The 13973-nt window shown below is 34.9% G+C and overlaps 1 non-coding gene across 1 annotated transcript; it reads right to left on the bottom strand.

Moving 5' to 3' along the window:
• Positions 1-9009: 9009 nt before the first annotated feature.
• Positions 9010-9081, bottom strand: TRNAD-GUC (transfer RNA aspartic acid (anticodon GUC)). The gene has a single exon. It is a non-coding gene; the product is annotated as a tRNA-Asp (tRNA).
• Between the last annotated feature and the right edge of the window lie 4892 nt (positions 9082-13973).

Here is a 13973-nt window from a genome sequence, read left to right as displayed (position 1 = left end):
TAGACATTCAGGTCGCGGAGGATATTCAAACTAGAACGGTCTGGATTTATGGGAAGAGACATTGTCGAAAATAACACCTTTGGTTTGGATGAGCTCGATCAGGCACATTCAAGAAGAAATTGACGAATGGTAGAAACTTGAGCAAATTTTTGATATATTGGAAATAAACAGCTTAGTTATTCACTTGATTAGTGTTTCTGAAAGTGACAGTGATTGAATAAAACTTTATGAATGTTGGTTTATGATTCAATGCTGACAGTCACCAAGAAAGTGTGATAAAAGAAGAAAAAAACAAAGGTCAGTAATATACTTATAATAATTAATATTCTTTTACTATAGGAAATTGTATTATAGAAATGTGAAAGCTTTATGAGCAAGTGTGTTATTGTTCACAACATACATGAACGTTTGGTTTAAATGTGTGAGGAGAGAAATAATACTAACTGTTTTGCAGATAGTTCAAGTGAATTAAGGAGAATGCAGTGGTTAAATGTAGATTTATCAAGAAAGTTCTATGCAGGTAGTAACAGAACATGCGTGTTGAAGCCGGGTTTCTGGACACTGCCCCAGGAAAATCAACCATCAAGGCTTGGTATGCTAAGTTTAGACGTGATGAAATGAGTACCAAAGACGGTGACGCAGTGGACGCCCAAAAGAGGTTGTTACCGACGAAAGAATTTAAAAAATTCAATAAAATTATTTTGAATGGCCGTAAACTGAAATTGAATGAAATAGCAGAACTCTAAAGATATCAACTGAACGTGTACATCATATCATTCACGAATATTAAGGTATGAGAAAGCTCTGGGCAAAGTGGGTGTCGCGCGAGCTCATTTTTGACCAAAAACAACGACGTGTTGGTGATTGGGAGCAGTGTTTGAAGATGATCAAGCGTAATAAACTCGAGTTTTTGCGTCGATATGTGATAATGGATGAAACATGGCTCCATCATTTCACTCCGAAGTCCAATCGACAGTTATCCGAGTGGACTGAACACGATGAACCCACTCCAAAACGTGGGAAAATGCAACAGTCGGCTGGCAAGGTTATGACATCTGTATTTGGGATGCGCATGTATTAATGTTTATTGACTACCTTGAAAAAGAAAGGACCATCAACAGCGACTATTACATAGTGTTTTTGGACCGTTTGAAGGATGAAATCGCCGAAAAACGGCCGCATTTGGAAAAAAAGAAAGTGCTACTTCAACAAGACAATGCACTGTGTCACAAGTCAGTGAAAACGATGGCAAAAATCCACGAATTGGGCTTCGAATTGCTTCCTCATCCACCGTATTCTGTAGATCTGGCTCCCAGCGACTATTTCTTGTTCTCAGATATCAGAAGAATGCTCTCAGGGAAGACATTTTCGTCGAATGAAGAGGTGATCGCCGAAACTGTGACCTATTTTGAAGCAATGGACAAATCGTACTACAAAAGTGGTATCAAAAAGTGGAGTTGGAGGGTCGCTGTAATCAGTGTTTCACCCTTGAAGGGAATCATGTTGAATAAAAAAAACTAATTTTGCAAAAAAAAACGTCTTTTACTATGGTAAGCCGGGGACTTTTCAATTGAACTGTTTCAAATCCAAATCTGTAACAATAATTTACCTTTAAAACGCATTTCAAAATATGGAGAATTAGTTCCGATATAAAATCATAGTTACCACTGCTGACAGCATGATGGTTTTATGGGTTTCGCGCTTTAAAACGCTGCCAAAACCATTCCGCACCCATGATGGGCCGTCGTAAAACTAATTGGTCGTCTAGACAATGCCGCTGTATGTAAACGAAACTCCTAGCTAAGAAAGAGATTTGCCACGCTTGATATTTATGTGGTCCGAATTGACCAAAAACGTATTATTCAGGCTACGTCACCGACAGTGACCTGTCATTTGAATGTGTGATGAATCGATATACTTCAAGGATTCCCTACTAACTGATCGGTCGCCGAAGAGCTACTTAGAAACCACAGATTCATTGTTTGACCTTCGAAGAATGTAGCGACTAGAATGATGTATTTAGTTCATGCCCTAACGTACTGTGGGTACTGTTTGGTTCTCGAATATGATAGGAATAATAAAGTCAACAATACCGATTACCAGTAGGACGTAAGAATAAAACCAAAGAATGTCTAGTCTACGAGGGTCACTATTTATATTTCGGCAATAGGAAAAAAACAAATAGTTAAGCTGCGAATATATGTTTATGAACAAATATTTCCGTTCAATAATAAATAAGGCATTTACTTTATTTAAAAAGCTCTAGTAGTTATTGTGCGATAATTTTTAATTGTCATAAAATTTTTTTTTCTATGATTAGATATATGTTTAATTTTTATTTAGTATTTATGGTTATTGTATTTCTTTAGTTTTTAGGGTTTGTTTAAGTTCTATTGTATCGTCTATATTTATTATGGTATATTATTTCAAAATAGCAATTAACATATTAAAATACGATAAAATACTTTTGGGGTATTATTCTATTCCATAGAAAATTTCCATTCTTGACTGAATATAGTAATTAATATTTTTCGACTGTTTCGACTGTTTTGCGACTATCGACTGTCTGAACTGTTTGGAGTCGATAGTTCCCGATGGTAATTATATACAACGACGTGGACTGGACCTACAGTTTAACGTGGGCATCGAACCACAGTCCTCGGCATTACGCCTACCGACTGGCGAGTGACCAAATTAGAAAACATTCCAGAAGACATCCGGTCTTACCCAGCCGGGGTAATGGCGTGATTGAGGTAATTTTCCTGCGACAATCGGAACAGTATTTAGACCGTCTTGTCGCCTTCACCACTGCGCCAAGTCAAGTTTTAATATAAAAATAGCTTGAGTATTAGAAGCAAAATAACTCCCATCATAAAACAAACAACAACCCCCAATATTTTTGGTTTTATGTACTTTGCGCGTTATCCGATCAATGTTGACAAAAACGATTATAAAAAGTCGTAAACCTATAAATGACGATAACGGTACCAACAAATAGTACATTTTAACGTGGGCATCGAACCACAGTCCTCGGCATTACATCTACCGACTGGCCACTGACCAAATTAGAAAACATTCCAGAAGACATCCGGTCTTACCCAGCCGGGTTAATGGCGTGATTGAGATCATTTTCCTGCGACAATCGGAACAGTATGTAGACCGTCCTGTCGCCTTCACCACTGCGCCAGGCCAACTTTTAATATAAAAATAGCTTGAGTATTAGAAGCAAAATAACTCCCATCATAAAACAAACAACAACCACCAATATTTTTGGTTTTATGTACTTTGCGCGTTATCCGATCAATGTTGACAAAAACGATTATAAAAAGTCGTAAACCTATAAATGACGATAACGGTACCAACAAATAGTACATTTTAACGTGGGCATCGAACCACAGACCTCGGCATTACATCTACCGACTGGCCACTGACCAAATTAGAAAACATTCCAGAAGACATCCGGTCTTACCCAGCCGGGTTAATGGCGTGATTGAGATCATTTTCCTGCGACAATCGGAACAGTATGTAGACCGTCCTGTCGCCTTCACCACTGCGCCAGGCCAACTTTTAATATAAAAATAGCTTGAGTATTAGAAGCAAAATAACTCCCATCATAAAACAAACAACAACCACCAATATTTTTGGTTTTATGTACTTTGCGCGTTATCCGATCAATGTTGACAAAAACGATTATAAAAAGTCGTAAACCTATAAATGACGATAACGGTACCAACAAATAGTACATTTTAACGTGGGCATCGAACCACAGTCCTCGGCATTACATCTACCGACTGGCCACTGACCAAATTAGAAAACATTCCAGAAGACATCCGGTCTTACCCAGCCGGGTTAATGGCGTGATTGAGATCATTTTCCTGCGACAATCGGAACAGTATGTAGACCGTCCTGTCGCCTTCACCACTGCGCCAGGCCAACTTTTAATATAAAAATAGCTTGAGTATTAGAAGCAAAATAACTCCCATCATAAAACAAACAACAACCACCAATATTTTTGGTTTTATGTACTTTGCGCGTTATCCGATCAATGTTGACAAAAACGATTATAAAAAGTCGTAAACCTATAAATGACGATAACGGTACCAACAAATAGTACATTTTAACGTGGGCATCGAACCACAGTCCTCGGCATTACATCTACCGACTGGCCACTGACCAAATTAGAAAACATTCCAGAAGACATCCGGTCTTACCCAGCGGGGTTAATGGCGTGATTGAGATCATTTTCCTGCGACAATCGGAACAGTATGTAGACCGTCCTGTCGCCTTCACCACTGCGCCAGGCCAAGTTTTAATATAAAAATAATTTGTGCATTAGAAGCAAAATAACTCCCATCATAAAACAAACAATAACCCCTAATATTTTTGGTTTTATGTACCTTGCGCGTTAACTGACTAATGTTGACAAAAACGATTATAAAAAGTCGTAAACCTATAAATGAGGATAACGGTACCAACAAATAGTCGATTTCTTCTCGAAATTTCTGTGACTCTAAATTTTGGCGTAATACAAGAAGTTACGATTGTAACAAAAATTGAAAAGGTTAGAATCATTAAGATATGGGTATTATTTCAAAATGCTTTTTATATTGCCTTTATAACTCTTATTTAAAAGGGATATTATTACAGGTTAGGTACACAAAAGTAAATAAAAATCAATATGGTATATAATAAGAGTGATAAAAATGTCTATTGGATTAACAGTATTTTAATATACCTACAAAAGATATTTCCTGGTTAATTAACAAACTGAGTATAGTACTGTAACATATAGTACAAACAATACAATCTGTAACATATAGTCACGCGCCTAAAACTCTATCTCATGGATGGTGTGGAAAAGAGTTCAATGTAAACAAAACAAATCTAACTTACAAACTATTATATCTGTATTCTTAACGTAGTTTTAAGTCCTTCGATAATATGTGTATTAGATGTACTATAATGATAAAATAAATTATATTTAGTAACATTTTTGTTCAATTATTTTTTTTTAATTAGATTTTTTTTATATATTTTAAAGTCTCCTTTTACCAACTATGGGTCTATTTGGACTGGGCCTAAAGTTTAACGTGGGCTCCGAAACACGGTCCTCAGCATTAAGCCTACCCACTGGCGAGTGACCAATTTTCGAAATCATCCCAGAAGACATCCGGTCTTACCCAGCCTGGTCATTGGCGTGATTGGGATCATTTTCCTTGTAGGATTTTGCACTCTTGCCTAAGGAAAATCACAAATATTAAACAATTACAAACATAAATTTACGACCATGCCCCAGCAGGATTCGAACCCGCGGCTGTCGCAACAGTAGGAGGACGGTCCCATCGCCTTTACTACTGCTCCACCAAGCGGCTAGAATTTTTTTTTTGTTGAGTTGATGCGGCAACATTGTAATATTGGGACCCAATTGAATGTGCCGAACCCAGACAGTTAGGTTAATATAAATTTGTTTTGTTGGTAATTTAATTATTTGTATATGTACCAAAATTACATTATTATTGTTGTATTATTTGGCGTTGCACCGACTTCAAAGTTATCAGTTGGTAGTAGTTAAAAGGAAATTGTAAATGGCTAATTAGGTTTAGGTAGGTATTAAACTAAATTTTGTGTATATTTTAAAATATAATATAGGTATATTTGATAGGTTAAATGAGGTTTTAATTTATCTTTAATTTAGTTATTACAACGTTTATTATGTACATATTTTGTTTTAAAATGTTTTTTTTCTGTTAGAAATCATAATAAATTTGATTATCTTAAAATTATTAGTGAGTTCCTTATTTATTTTTCGAAATCGGTTCAATTTTTTTGTTAATAATATTTTATTTTTCATTTTTTAGCGTTATATATTTATTCAATAAATTTCGCGGTTATTTTATTTAATTTTACGATGGGTAGGCCGAGTAAAAGTGCAGCCCGTGTGAGGAGAAATACGAATGAAAAAACCATGACTGAAATTAAGGAACACTTCACGCCCATGAGTCCGCTACCTAGTCTAAGTGATATAATAAATGTTCTAACTAAACAACAACAAAAAGCTATTGAAGCATATACGTCATATATGTTACTATAACATATACGTCATATATGTTATAGTTTGTGATTAAAAAGAACTGAATGACTTCCGATTTTTCGTCACATCTGCTTAGTAATAATATTAAGTACAAATATCACAATGTAGATTATTATAGATAAAAAATCTGTGAAAACTTTGTACGTGCCTTTAAAATTTGAGCGTTTCCATCGATTTATATTATATATATATATATATATATATATATATATATATATATATATATATATACATATATATATATTTATTTATATACATATATATATATATATATATATATATATATATATATATATATATATATATATACAGCCGATTATAGAACCTCCTCCTTCTTCTACCAAAGCTTTCTTCACAACAGTTTCAACAAAGATTAGAAATATATTTGATATACAATTTTAATTAAGGTAAAGAATGTTTGTATAGTAAAACATATTAAAATATATGCAAACTATCTTAGGAACTAACAGTCTAATATAATTAAGGTCACTAAACTTTTTCAAATTGCATTAAAACTGATGAACAACAAAATACTGATAAGTTTAAATTACTATACCACTCAATGTATCATAAGTAAAACTATTTTCAGAACTATAACAAGCCGGCTTGGTAGTGCAGTGGTAAAGGCGATCCTCCAACTGTTGCGATAGCCGCGGGTTCGAATCCTGCTGGGGTATGGTCGTAAATTTATGTTTGTGATTGTTTAAAATTTGTGGATGTTCTAGGCAAAAGTGTAAAATCCGAAAAGGAAAATGATCCCAGTCACGCCAGTAACCAGGCTGGGTAAACCGGATGTCTTCTGGGATGATTTCTAAAGTTGGTCACTGGCCAGTCGGTAGGCTTAATACTGAGGACCGTGGTTCGGGGTCCACGTTAAACTTTGGGCCCAGTCCAGCTAAACCCATAGTTGGTAAAAGGAGACTTTTAAATATATATAAAAAAAAGTAATACTAATAATAAATTGCTATTAAAGAAGCAAATACTGAAACCTATATGCGCAAGCGGAATTCAATTATGGGGGGATGTTCTGTAAAGAGTAAAAATAAATATTTTTCAGAACAAAGTCCTGAGAGGTATTTTGGGCGCACCCAAATACTATAAGACTGATTACCTACATCGAGACCTTCGGATACCCACAGTCAGTAAAGAAATCAAGAGAATTGCAAGGGGGCATGAGGAAAGACTGCATTCTCATAAGAATATTGAAGTAATGCAACATTTTCTGCCACCAGAGCAGGACACAGACTCAAAAGAATCAAACCATCTGATCTTGCGTGGTGTTCTGTAGTGAGGTGCATATAATGCAAAATATACAGCAGTGATATGTATAAACATTAGTTCACCAGAGACTGAGATAGGGCCTCCTAGTTATATGCCTAGATTAAACTATTATAAAGACAAATTGTAGGTTAGTTGGAAACGACTAGTAACAATGTAATATTTAAATAATAAAAAAAATCAACTAATGCATATTTTCATTATAGCCAATATATGAAAATATAGTCAATAAATCAAATAAAACAATAAATACACCAGGCATAAGATAAATCACAAATGTTATTTACTTCACTCTTAAATCTGGCCCCTGTTTCAGTCGTGTACTTTTAGTTACCATTTTTGGTTCTACCACTTTCATTCGACTGATTTTTAACGTTCTGGCTCTGCCGTCCTAGCCGCGACCTAGACAGAAATGTACCCAATTTATGCTTACATAGATTTATATGTAATATAGTTTTATGATTTATTTGGTAGTTTGTTTGTAAATACCAATATATTAATATAGCAGCATTTTCGAACGATATTTTTCCAGATTGTTAATGTCATGGGGTAAAAAGATTAAAATTGTGAATTATAAATAGTAAAATACTTTTGACTATTTTAGACCATAATAGGTAATATTTCATTTAATAATAAAAAAGCTGTGATCAGTTTTAACTGTGTCATGAATTACTTTTTCCAATGATTAGGTATATGTTTAATGCTTATTTAGTATTTATGGTTATTGTACATCTTTAGTTTTTAGGTTTTGTTATATTAAGTTCTATTGTATTGTCTATATTTATTATAGTATATTGTTTAAAAATAGCAATTCTTTTCGACTGTTTTCAGTCGATAGTTTCGAACGCTAATATTTTCATTACTTTATTCATGTCTTAACTACTATTCTTAATCGTTTCCAAACTTGCCATAACTCTTTAATAGTTTCAACGATACGGGAATAACTAACTCAAAACGAAATAACTCCATTTAACAATGTTTAAGACACTTGCAGACACACAGGTGCTAACAACCAATTAGAACACCAATAGGATCAGTCCCTAAAAATACGTGAAATCGTTTCCAGATATTCGAAAATATTCGCTTTTTTACTCCAATATCCTTGATGTTTAATAATTAATTATTTCTCTTTATTTATTTCTAGTTAATATTTTTGCTTTTTAAATTTTGTAAAAGTATTACTGTTAAATATCTCATATGTTTTACTATACTGATTGTGTGATTTTTGTTTTTCCAATAATCTACTTTTAATATATCCTGGAAAGAAAACATTTATTCAACATCATACGTGTTCATTTATAAGTAAATGACCAACTGAACAAACATTAAGTAAATGCTCTATTAAAGTTTTCAATTTTTTCGATCATTCGTTGTTTGTTCAAACCATTTGAATGTTAAATATTCTTACATTTTCCTTGCAGAAAAGTTTTTATAAGAAGGAATATTAAACACTCTTAGATTATTAAGATTAAATCTGTTATAAAAACCGGAAAGTAATTATCGACACAACTGGTAAACTAAGTTGTATAAAAAAAACAAAAACGAACAAGCAGAAGTAATATAATAAAATTTAAATAAAGCATCAAATTTCTTTCGGCTCGATATACCACTGAATCAGTATTATAAATTAAAAAAAAGTTCTCTCCGGCCGGGAATCGAACCCGGGTCTCCCGCGTGACAGGCGGGGATACTTACCACTATACTACCGAAGACTATGACTTTTTTTTGGTAAAAGCAGGTAAACTCATTACAATTATTAAAAATTAAAACTAATATATTAATTAATTTAATACAGAGTAGTCCAAAATTCCTATTATTTTATGAAAGATATGTTTAAAGTAACTAAAATTCCCGTAAAATTCGTCATCCAAAGCGGGCCAATACCCCCTATCGGCACCCCTGCTAATTGACTGGAGGGAATTTAAGCGCGAATATAATGGTCAATTTAGCCCGTGGAATCGTGGGCGGCTGTGGTCGCGCATCTGTCATGAGACATTAGCGCGTGCCGTCCATTGTCCAGGCGGCGGGGTGTCGATACTAACCGTTTAATTGTGCGGTGGCAAAACAATTGTGTTGGTACGCGTCCATTACAGCGTCTTGTTGGTCAATTTGCGGCCGGGGGATATCGAGCAGATAACGGGCAGATGTTTGAACTGGGTTCGTGGGTGTTAAAAGACCGACTATAAAAGAATTAAACACGTCCGTAAAAGTTCAATAGACCGAGTGATTAAAATTGATTTCGAACAAAGTAAAAAGTAATAAAACCATGAAGAAATAAATAATGTACAATGTTACTTAAACGATATGCAGCCATTTCCAACAATATAAGTTTTGTTATAAACTTTAGTTTTCCTGCTTAGTTCAAAGAAGTCACACAATGAAGAAGGAAAATATTATACGATCTGTAGTACGACAAGTTGTACTACAGATTGGACAGACATTGTATGCAATCGGTTGCTTAGACAGGCTACACTATGCGATTTATAAAATGATGTACTACAGATTGAACGATGTAATCGGACCGTTCATCGACTCATACGTTGTGCAGTTTGTAGTACAAGAACATGCACTACAGACTGTATAAACAGTAGATGCAATCGGTCGCTAAGCACTCTATACGATTTGTAGTTCGACAAATCGTACTACACATTGTACAGATAATGGATGCAATTGGTCGCTTAGACAGGCAACACAATATGCGATTTGTAGTTGATAATAATGATAAGTTTTACTACAGATTGGACAGACAGCCGATGCAATCGGTCCATTAGGCGACCCGCACGTTGTGCTGTTTGTAGTGCGACAACTTGCACTGCAGATTGTATCAACAGTCGATGAAATCGGTCGCTAAAACAGGCCGTACTCTATACGATTTGTGGTACGCCAAGTTGTACAGATCGGACGAATAAACAATAGTGGATCTTCAAATTTCTCTACCAGTTTTTTTGAGTCAATGAACGATTTTACTCGAATTCGTCAATGGTATATAGGCATCGTCTTGCCGGTGTAGGCTTCAGAGACCGTGTTGGTGCGTTATGATTATAAGTCCCCGGATCGTGTCCAAATTGAATAATTAAAATCGAATATTGATATGGATTGGAAAGGTTGCACGTCTTGTATGTAATGTATCGAATACACGAAATTAAGTCACTCCACAAGGATTCGGTCCAGTTCACTATTTAATATTCACAGCAGATATACCCACTCACACTCATACTGTTACAGCATCGTATGAATATTTTGTCTGGCGTCTCAATTGACGCAAACACATATGGACCAAAAAGACACAATTGGCCAGGAAGTCACAATTGTCAGTCACAAGTAAAATGACCATTAGTATATGCTGAAGCCTCTATTGACGTATTTCAAATGGCTATGGGGCACAACCAGCTACGGTAACATCGAAATACTAGAAAGCTTTCAAAGCAAAACGATGAGAACTATATTTAATACTTCGTGGTACATAAGCAATAAATGCGTGTACCTTGATTTGAATATGCGAACAATGAAGAAGGAAAATACCATACGATTTGTAGTACAACAAATCGTACTACAGAATAGACAGGCATTGGATGCAATCGGTCGCTTAGACAGGCCACACACCACGCGATTTGTAGTATGATAAGTTGTACTACATGCTGGAGAGACAGCCGATGCAATCGGGCCGTTAAACGACCCGCACGTTGTGCAGTTTGTGGTACGATCAGTTGCACTATAGATTGTATAGACAGTCGATGCAATCGATGGCTAAGACAGTCCGCACGCAATGCGATCTGTATGCCAAGTTGTACTACAGATCGGAAGAATAAAAAAAGTGGATTTTCAAATTTCTATACTAGCTTTTTTGAATCAATGAATGGTTTTACTCGAATTCATCAATCGTATATCGGCGTCGTCTTTCCGACGTCGGTTTCCGAGACCGTGTCGGTGCGATACGGTGACAAGTCCCCGGTTCGGGTCCAAATTGCATTATTAAAATCGGATAAAACTGAAAACGAAATAATGTAGGAGGCGAAAGGCGAAGGAACGGCGGCCGGAAGCGCGGGGCGGCGGAGGGGGGGAAGTCTCGACCGGCTGAGGCTGATTTCCCAGAGGCGGAATAAACTTCGATTTAACGGCATATCGGGCCCGCTTGAAAATTTCAGGTGTGCCGTGAATTATGGCGGAAAATGGGGACGCGTGCGACGAAAATAATTCAGCGGCGGAAAAGTCACGGCCTGCTTCTCCTTTTTCGTTCGGTTCTGCCGCCGCCGCCGTCTTTTGTTCCTTTTTTCGCCCGAACGGATGGACGAAGGAGTCGACGTGGGCCGTCGGTTGCGGGATCGCCCTGGAAACGAGGCCTACGCCCGAATAACAACGAGTCGCATAATCGATTAGTGAGAGGAACGGGCGAGAGGTCACATGCCGTCTGGTTCTACGTTAATTTTTGCCTGATTAAGTACACGCCATCTGAACTTATATAGTCTATTCAAAACAGTAGTGACCTGGGTGACCTGATAAAATGTTGCAATGTTACCGCAGCAACCCTGAGTTTTAGTACATTTTGGCTCTGATAGATATTCATATATATTCATATATATAATATTTCATATATATTATACACTGTATATATATATATATATATATATATATATATATATCAGAAATGGTGCATTGTACATAACAATAACCGATGGTTCCTTCAGGTTCTTTAAAAGCTGATTTTCAAACTATTACAAAAACAAGTTATGGCCCATTTCTCCATGGTAGTCATCCTTGGACTTAGAGGGAAAACAATAAATCTGCACCAGGAATTAAACCATTCCTGTTTCCAGCAGGAACAACTATATGTCTGCAATGAGTTATTAATAAGTGTTATGACTAACAAGACCTAATCGATAGTTATTCCAACGTTTACCATTTTTCATCAACTTTGGTTGTCTTTTCACTATATTTATTATCATCTTGCCATGAGCGACACAGTGTACAATTTTGAAATATTTATTAAAAAAAAGCAATCTCTGGAAGTTCCATTCAACCACTTCGTGGCTTATCTTTACACCACTTAAATCCTATATTACCCAACAGAGTATAAAGGGATGTTCTACGTCCCTCAAATAGCTGTATATCTTTTGGCTTTTTATGGATACTTTCCAGAGTAACAATTTTTTCTGAATTAATTGTATTATGTTATGTTTCGATTGAAAACACTACTTACTGTTTTTACATTTCGTATATACTTATTATAAAGTGTGAATTATTTATGTGCACAGATATGCGTGTACTTGTTGAGAAGATACTTATATTTAGGAGGAGTATATAGTGAGGAGAGAGAAAGTATTATCTGTTTTTGAGTGATTAAATTAGATTAAAAAAGATTTAATCTAGTTTTATGAAGAAACTTGTACACAACTAGTAACAGAAGAAACTAAGGGAAATTACAGTGATATTAATATGACTATACAAGTAAACACTGTACCCAAAAAAACAAGAACTAATTGTAAAAGTTAAATAAGCTCTCCAATGAAAGTAAAATAAATTACTTGGATATACAATTGTTAATAAGGTGGAATAGGCCTCCAGGGAATAACTAAATAAAAAAAAACGCGCCTAGAACTTTAACTCATAGGTGGTGTGGAAAAGAGTTCCATATAAGTATAATAAAACATAACCCTAATCTACAAACTATTATAAGTGTATAATTAATTGTAGTTTTACGTTATTAGGTAATAATAGGCATTAAATGTACTATAATATCAAAATAAAATAAATTTTATAACAATATTTTTGTTTAATTATTTTATTTAGAATTATAATAATTTTGTTGTTTGTTCCTTCAGGTTCTTTAAAAGCTGATTTTCAAACTACTACAAAAACAAGTTATGGTCCATTTCTCCATGGTAGTCATCCTTCGACTTAGAGGGAAAACAACAACTCTGCACCAGGAATTAAACGATTCCTGTTTCCAGCAGGAACAACTATATGTCTGCAATGAGTTATTAATAAGTGTTATGACTAACAAGACCTAATCGATAGTTATTCCAACGTTTACCTTTTTTCATCAACTTTGGTTGTCTGTTCACTATACTTATTATCATTTTGCCATGAGCGACACAGTGTACAATTTTGAAATATTTATATCTCATTTAATATATAAATTGATATAATAATTCTTCCTTGATTATATTATTCCTATTTTTTTAAAATTGCATTCTTTAAAAGCAATCTCTGGAAGTTCCATTCAACCATTTCGTGGCTTATCTTTACACCACTTAAATCCTATATTACCCAACAGAGTATGAAGGGATGTTCTACGTCCCTCAAATAGCTGTATATGTTTTGGCTTTTTATGGATACTTTCCAGAGTAACAATTTTTTCTGAATTAATTGTATTATATTATGTTTCGATTGAAAACACTACTTACTGTTTTTTACATTTCGTATATACTTATTATAAAGTGTGAATTATTTATGTGCACAGATATGCGTGTACTTGTTGAGAAGATACTTATATTTAGGAGGAGTATATAGTGAAGAGAGAAAGAATATTATCTGTTTTTGAGTGATTAAATTAGATTAAAAAAGATTTAATCTAGTTTTATGAAGAAACTTGTATACAACTAGT

The sequence above is a fragment of the Rhynchophorus ferrugineus genome, unplaced genomic scaffold, assembly GCF_030347505.1.
Source record: "Rhynchophorus ferrugineus isolate W39M unplaced genomic scaffold, kcgeb_rfMv2 rfM4, whole genome shotgun sequence".
In the NCBI taxonomy this organism is placed as follows: Eukaryota; Metazoa; Arthropoda; class Insecta; order Coleoptera; family Curculionidae; genus Rhynchophorus; species Rhynchophorus ferrugineus.
Note: the sequence above shows the minus strand (reverse complement) of the source record. Positions and strands in the feature narration are given on the sequence as shown.